Source organism: Sciurus vulgaris (genome assembly GCF_902686455.1).
Source record: "Sciurus vulgaris genome assembly, chromosome: 13".
Classification (NCBI taxonomy): Eukaryota; Metazoa; Chordata; class Mammalia; order Rodentia; family Sciuridae; genus Sciurus; species Sciurus vulgaris.
In genome coordinates this window covers 30,315,682-30,323,260 of record NC_136474.1, presented here as the reverse complement: position 1 = coordinate 30,323,260, position 7,579 = coordinate 30,315,682, and the positions used below count along the sequence as shown (strand labels likewise).

The 7,579-nt window shown below is 45.2% G+C and overlaps 1 long non-coding RNA gene across 1 annotated transcript; it reads right to left on the bottom strand.

Annotated features, from left to right (window-relative positions):
- Positions 1 to 3,125: 3,125 nt before the first annotated feature.
- On the bottom strand, positions 3,126 to 4,889 carry LOC306643203. Its single transcript, XR_013758848.1, has 3 exons — positions 4,438 to 4,889; positions 3,600 to 3,767; positions 3,126 to 3,158 (listed from the first exon to the last, which is right to left on the bottom strand). It is a non-coding gene; the product is annotated as an uncharacterized lncRNA (long non-coding RNA).
- Between the last annotated feature and the right edge of the window lie 2,690 nt (positions 4,890 to 7,579).

Below are 7,579 nucleotides of genomic sequence, written 5' to 3'. Positions count from 1 at the left end.
AGGGTTACCATGAGAGTGGTTTACCACCAGCTGGCCACCAGTTGGCCATGAGGGAGGCTCCGTGCTGCACCCTTGGAGATGAGCCTGGTGCAGACACCCCAGGGCTCAGGAGGTGAGGTGACTTTCCCATGGTCACACAGCTGAGAAACCCTGGGACCAGAGCTCAAAGGCTGCGTGGGTCTAGAACCTCTGCCCTTCCACTACTTCCCTCTGAACTAACACTAACTTCAGCGGTCACGGGGAGGGGCCAGGCACATTGCCACTGTTCAGAACAGTTCGAAACATTTCTTCCATTGTGGTAAAATAGACATAACGTAAGGCTTGCCATTGGAATCACTTGAGGCATAGAGAGCGGTGGCCCTAAGCAATAGTTAGAGCCTAAAAACACAAATCCTTGATAAATACATGTGAGTATAGCTTATATCTAATTAAATTTTACATCTGTTATTTATGTTTAATATACTGAAAACATTAATACTTTTCATATATTCATTTTATAGATGTGATGCAATTTCCAGTATAATTTCAATGAATTTTATTTGAAATATCAGAAATTATTTTAAATTTGTTAAAGAAAAGTAAATATGTAAAAATTGCTAAGAAAATTTTAGACAAGGAGTGTAGAGTTGGGTAGCTTTCTCTATCTAAAGCAAAATAATATAATATGATAAAACAATATAATGTAAGATAATATAATACAAAATAATTGTATAAAGCATAATAGAAAAAGTATACAACTGCTGTAATCAAACAGAATGGCAGGAAAAACTGAGACAGATCAGTTGACTTGAGAAAGGTCCAAATGTATACAGAAATTTAATATATGTTCAAAATAACATTATAAGAATTGTTTTGTTGTGTACATTTGCAGTTTACAAAATGATGCTATGGGATACATATAAAAAAATAAAATGGTTACTGTAGTGAAGCTGATTAACCCACCTACTATCTCACATAATTACTTTTTGGACATGAGCAGCTAAAATTTACTTATTTGTCAAAAATAAGTACAATTTTAGTCTTAAAAGTTATGTCTCAAAATTGGACATTTTAATTAGGTTAGACACAGTGGGAAGACTCCTGCCATTTGACATTTGTATTGTTAATTCTAGTTTGTTCATGCTTATTTCTCTCTCTCTCTCTCTCTCTCTCTCTCACACACACACACACACACACACACACACACACACACACACAACCTTCTACATAGGGCCAGGATTAGGGTTGGGTACCCTGGGGACCTCACATAAATGGAATCATTCAGTGTTTTTTCTTTTGGGATTGACTATTCCATTTAGCACAATGTCATGGAAGGTCACTCGTATTGTGATATATGTCAGAGTTTTTTCCTTTCTCAAGACAAATGATATTTCATTGTATGTCCATACTACATTTTATTTATCTGTTCTGCTGATATAAAATTGATTTTTAATAGTGTACCTTATTTAATCCTGTAAACCCCACATATTATAATTCCAATGTGTAACCAATGTAACAATTATTGAGTTGGTTTTGTACCTCCTCTGTGGGGCCTGGTGTGCACTTTGTACCTAGAACATGTCTCAATGCAGAGTCAGCGGTACCACCTGTGGCTGGGACTACCGCTTCGGACACCATGATTTCTCCATTACCCAGAGTGAGCATCGCCTCCTGCAGGGTGCTAGCATCCTTGTGCGTGGGCTCCCGGCGGACACTTCCTTCCAACACAACCATTCTGTGGCTCCTACCACGTGGTCGTGTAGGTAGAATGATGGACACCTGACCTGTGTAGCATTCTCCTGAGGCCGGGAGGCTGACACCTGCGTCATCCTGGTGCCCAGTGGCCTGGGGTCCAGAGGCTCCCTGGCAGCATCCAGAAGGCAGAAATGAAGGACATTGCTGTTTTTGCTGGCCAACATAGATGAAGCTGGTTTTCTAAGGCAACGTGGGTGCAGATCACCGTGTCCCTGTACTGAGTTCATTGGGGCGAGAGGAGGAGCTCCCTTGAAGGCCAGGTTACGCTTCTGAAAGGTACCCCGAGCCCTTTCAGGGCCTGCTGTGTATCCTACCTCCGCGAAGGGGGTCACATGGATTCTGTTATTTCCAGGTGAACAAGGACAGATACCATGATGGCTTGGAAACCACCTACAGCTCCATACCTGCACACCAAGTGGCCCGTTCCACATGAACACTGACAAGACAGCGGCATGCTGTGTAACCTGCCTGTTGTGTGCCAGAATCTTGGATGCACTTACAATTAAAATACGCCTCCTTTGCTTAGGAATCCTGTGCCACCAAATTGATAATAAAAATAATGATAAATAAATACATTTGTGTCTAGCTTTCTCTAAGCAGCTTCTCCAATTACACAAAGTACTAAATATTAGGTCATAATTGAATTTTATCGTCATTTGGGAGGAAAGAAGAACTTAGGGAAGAGTCTATAACTCATGCCAACTTGGAGAATTGATGAAATAGATGGAAAGAAAATTGATTATGGCTTTAAAAGGACATTCATTTTATGGAATATGTTCAAAGGACAATTTCCTCTATAGATTATAAAGCAATTTAGGAAACTGGTCCATAAATATTTTAGTAATGAATTTTTTTCTTTAAGCAGAAATTATAATCTGTGCTCCCTCCTCACTGACTGTCAGTCACTTAACTGAGTTGTTGTGGTATTTTATTTAAATGTGATCCACATTTGTCAGACTTGAGTGTTTCAAGGATTGTGTTGGAGTCTCTTGAGAGATAAGCACATGCTAAGCAGTCCTGCTAATGTAATATTTATGCTAATGCAAACCCTATAAAGCCAGTTGGAACATCCCCTTGGACACTGTGGGAATGAGTGTCAGCATAGCTGTATTTGATGATGATTTCTGCTGATTTTTTTTTTTTTTTGTAAACTGACAAATTTTGTGAGTTAGGATAGACTGGAGGGATAAGACACTCAGCTTTCTGCCCTGATGCCATGACTGTGCCCTGAAGACAGATTTGAATACCTACAGGACCTTACACACATTGCTTACCTGCAGATATATACAAACTCATGCACTCATATGCACAGATACATCTTCATATAAAACATGAGGGGCTGGGGATATAGCTCAGTTGGTAGGGCACTTGCCTCGTATGCACAAGGCCCAATTGGGTAATTTCATAACTTCGTAGCTGTGGGCCTGAGAAGAGGCAGAACATCATGGCAGAAGGGCATGGTGGAGTAAAGTTACTCAAATCATGGCAGCCAAGGAGAGAGAGAGAGAGAGAGAGAGAGAGAGAGAGAGAGAGAGAGAGAGAGAGAGAGAGAGAGAGAGAGAGAGAGAGAGAGAGAGAAAGAAATGAGCCGGGAACAAAATATATAATCCCCATTGACTGACTTCTTTGAGTCTCCCCACCTGTCTACAGTAAGTAACCACCCAATAAGCCAGTCTGACTTGAATCCATCAAGTGGATTAATTCACTGATTACTGCTCTCATAATGGAATCCCTTCACCTACATTAACCCAGGAGCTTTCAGGAGACCCACACAGCCACACCACAGCATAAGCATAAGTGCATGTAAAGCATGAGCTGCATGTCCCACCGTGCAGTGTGACCTGTGTGTCCTTCACACGTCCCACCGTGCAGTGTGTCCCTTTCTCCGTATCTGTAGGAAAGATGGAAGATGTATGAGCATTCCACTCCTGGTGGCTCCCATTGGTGATGGGCTTCTGGGTTTCATTCTGGAATGTGAGGCTGTTGCAAAGGCAGGTCCTTCAGGGGGTCGAAATGAGAACAGCGACCAGCACCTGCAGAGTGCCACCCATGCACATGTCATTTAGTCATTAACACAGCACCAGGAAGTCGACGGCACCAGTTCACCATCTCGTGGGCAGGGACATGACGTCTGGAGAAGCTCAAGGGTTGTGTAGGGAGGGTGGACATTGGCTCCGAGCTCCTGAAGCTTTGAGCTAGGCTGCTTTGGAGCCCTGATCCTGTAGGATCTGGGGCTCTTGTTCAGGAAGCTGTCAGCAGGTCTCAGTAGCGTGGGGTCCGAGCCAGGGGTACAGACTCCATGGCTCCATCATTTAGGTTTGGTACATTCTCCACTTTAAACAGACCTGCCTGGGATGCACCTGTGAGACTGAATGTTTATTTGAAGAAAATATTGTCTAGGAATTGGGACGAGGTTGCCATTGGAGTGAGGCATCACCCGGGTGATCATGCAAGTCCAGGCTGAGCAGCCATTGGATGCCCAGCTGCTCTGGATGCCCAGCCAGCCCCACTCTCTGGACCTTCTTAGAAGATCGTGCATATTTTAAATAGTATCACCACAAGGCCTTCATGTTAAGGAATGTCCACAACCCAAGGCAGGGAAAAATGACAGAAATGCCATTAGTATGTTCCTGAACCCCAAAGGAATCCTTTGGAACTCATTAGTGCCCCGCACATTTCTAAAGAATGGATCATCGATTTTACCGTTAACATTTTTAAACACTGAATTACGATGAGTGGCTGAGTTCGAAAACCTAACCTCATTTCAGTCTTACCCCCCACAAAAGGACAAAAAGGAAAAAAGAAAAAAGTGAAAAGGAATAAATCCTCAACGTTGCAGGAAAATAAAAGAATTCCATGAGGGGCAGCAGAGCTTCTGAATGATTTCTGAAAGATAGGGTGCAGACAGGCTCGGACCCCACGGGAAACAAATCCAGGGCAAGATAGATGCAGAAGATGCTGTGAAGGCAGGAGCGGGGGTTTGGAGATCAAGCCCAAGGTTGACGAAATGGAGAATAGGAGTGGGAAGCAGCAGGTATTGGCAAGGACTCAGACATTGTATCACTCAGGGATTGTCGAGGATGGATTCTTAAAAGAGAAGAACTCACCAAGGAGGGCTAAGTGAATGAACTTTCAAAATGAGTAAAGATGCCTCAAGGTCACAAGGTGGCTGCCATGGCCCTAGATCTATATTATAGCATTATAAGCTATGTCTCTTGATAAATGCTGGACTAACTTAATTTGACTTATCTCCTAATTTAGGGATATTGCCACTCACCCCAAAATAATCAGGGCCTAAGTGGTCAAAGAGCAGCCCAGGGGAATGACTGATGGGATTGTAGTTAACCATTTTTGACATGGTAGACCAACCCCATAAAGGATGTAGAACACTGGAATAGCATCAGCAACAGGCTCGGTATACATGTGTGTAAATAAACACATCCAGACCTATTTCTTTCTTTCTTTTTTTCTTTTTCTCTGTGGTGCTGGGGATTGAATCTAGGGCCTTGTGCTTGAGAGGCAAGCACTCTACCAACTGAGCTATGTCCCCAGGCCAGACCCATTTCCTCTTATGTCAGAGGAAAACCATATCTTCTTTTCAAACACCAATAGAACATTTACTAAATTGTTGCTAAAGTAGAACATCTTGATGAATGTCAAAATTAAAAAATTATATTAGTCACATTCTGAAGAGACTGAAAAAAAAAAGGAAAGGGATAATATTGAGAGGCTAGAAAATGGTTCTGTTTCAAGATTTGAAAAAATACCTTCTTAATTGCAGCAGCTCAGGAGGCTGAGGCAGGAGGATTGCCAGTTCAAAGCCAGCCTCAGCAAAAGGGAGGCGCTAAGCAACTCAGTGAGACCCTGTCTTTAAATAAAATACAAAATAAGGCTGGGGATGTGGCTCAGAGGTCAAGTGCCCCTGAGTTCAATTCCTGGTATCCCCTGAAAATAAAAAAATAAAAATAAAAAACATCTTCTATGGTTTGGACATGGCTGGTCTCGGACAAAATTCACGTTGAAATTTAATTCCCGAGAAGAGTAGAGAAAAGGGACCTGGCGGGGAGAGAGAAAGGGAGGAAGGGGAAAGTATGGGGGAACAATATTGGCCAGATAATGTTATATTGTGCGCATTATGAATATGTAACAATAAATTTCACAGTATGTATAATTATAATGCACCAATAAAAATAGGGAAAAAAAAGAAATTTGGTTCCCTGTATAAACGTGTTGAGAGGTCCTGGGATCTCCTGAGAGATGCCTGGGTTACGGGGAAGAGTCCTTCCTTGAGTGGCTGTGTTCTCGCTCTGGTGGGACTGGATTAGCGACCACGTGGGCAGGTTGCTATAAAGGGAGGCCCCCCCCCACGTCCCCTCTCTTCCACGCATGCCCACTCGCACTTCCACTTTCCACCAGGTGTGGAAGCAGCAGAAAGCCCTCACTGACACCACGTTCTTGGACTTCCCAGTCTCTAGAACTGGGAGCCCAAATAAACCTTTTCTTTATAAATTACCTAGTCTTATATAAACTGTTATGACGACAGACAAATCCCTTTATTTTATTTTAAAAAGAAATCCAAAAAGAAATCTATGCATCATGGATTTAGAAATGAATGTCCCTGTGAGTACCACATCATGAACATCATGTGGACAAAGCAATCATGTTAGGAACACTTACAGCTCTCAATCCTGGTGTTAGAAAATAGGAGAGACAGAAAAAAATAATGAAAGAACCCCGGGGGGTTTCAAGATGGCGGCCTAGAGGGTGGCTGCATTTCATGTTGCTCCAGAACTCAGGATTCAAAAGAGGAGATATTGAGAGACTTGGGACCAACTCAAAGCAGCCGGGTGAGTATCTCCCGTTGTGGAGGCATCCCAGATGGGGCGGTAGTCCCGGAACGCAGGGAACTTTGTGAAGTAGAGCTGCCGACAAGACGCCCCTCCCCCCGCGGGAGCAGTGAACTCGGACAACTGGGAGCGTCGTAGAGGAGGCCGCTCAGCACAGCGCTGGGACTAGGAGCAACCACTGGGGCTCCGGTGGCTGCCCAGGGGAGGAGCGGCGAGGAGAGCTGTGTGGACTCAGAACACCGGGGCCTGCCCTGAGGATGAGGAGGAGGAGGAGCGTGGCCGCTTGGATTCGGAGTGACTGCACCAGAGCTACAGGCGGTTGCCAGAGGAGGAGCTGTGTGGTGAGCTGTTTGGACTCAGACCACTTCTGAACACCGGGGCCTGCCCTGAGGAGGAGGAGGAGGAGCGCGGCAGGTCGTTTGGACTCGCAGTTAGAGCTCCAGGTGGCTGCTCAGAGGAGGAGGCGATTGGTGAGTTGTTTGGACTTAAAGCGACCGCTCCTGAACACCCGGGGGTTACCTGGAGGAGGAGGAGGAACGGGGAGGGTCACTTCAACTCGGAGTGATTGATTGCCCAGGGCTATGGGTGGTTGGTGGGAGGAGGAGGCACTCAGTGAGTTGCTTGGACTCCTAGTGACTGCACCGGAATACTGGGCGGCTGTCTGGAGGAACAGGCATGTGGCGGGTCTCTGGGACTCAGAGTGATTGTACGGGGCCCCAGGTGGCTGCTCAGAGGAGGGACTGCATAGCCAGGTGATTAGGTGCAGAGCAGGGTCCCAGGATCTAGGAGGCTTCTTGGTGGAAGAGCCCCACAGAGACACGCTTAGGGGCGGAGCGAAGGTTCCAGGACTGCGGGCAGATTCTCTGAGGAGGGGCAGCCTAAGGAGATTCATCTGCGAAGGGTGAGGCTCCCAGGCCCAAGAGGTAGGGCCGGGCCCCTGGGAACTTTGCAGAGGAAGGCAGCCCAGCCCAGGTGGTAGCTGTAAATCAAGGGGAACC